A 627-nucleotide genomic window follows, 5' to 3' on the forward strand; every position below is an offset into this window, starting at 1 on the left:
TCCGTTTGCCACGTGTGCATTTACCGTCTTTGATGTAACGGCAGGGACCAAAACGAGAGGCGTTTTACAGAATAGGGACTAAAAGCGGTGGAAATAAAAGTTAGGCACCAAAGTGAAAATTGCGTGAAAATGTAGGGGACGAAAATGTGGTTTTCGCCTATATATTTTCATCAAATTAGAGGATAGTTTTATTTGATGAAAAATTCTCTTGAAAGTGTATTATCAATGATGATGTTCAGTCATGTGACTCTAGCTCTCAATAAACATCAAGTGATAAACAACGTGTTCTACTTATTTTAATATTTTGACAGAGAAATTTCAACCTTCCACAAATGAATTCTTCACTAAAAGAAAAACCAGATATTTTAAAATTAAAAATATTTAAAAACTACTTCTTTTTATGTAGAGCTTGCTTTGCTTGATGGTGCAAGAGGCCTAGGTCCCAGGACTTGATGTCCTCGCCTTGCTTTGTCCCATGGGTATTTTTCTTTACCAAATTTTTTTTAGGGGTCTTTTCTAGGCTAATTCAAAACTTTGAGAAGTAATTATAAATTTTTAAGGCCTTTTTGTGGGTTTTTTTGGACTGATACAAAAAGTTGGGGGGGTGGGGGGGGGGGGGGGGTTAAA

Source organism: Quercus suber, unplaced genomic scaffold, assembly GCF_002906115.3.
Source record: "Quercus suber isolate HL8 unplaced genomic scaffold, Cork oak 2.0 scaffold_237, whole genome shotgun sequence".
In the NCBI taxonomy this organism is placed as follows: Eukaryota; Viridiplantae; Streptophyta; class Magnoliopsida; order Fagales; family Fagaceae; genus Quercus; species Quercus suber.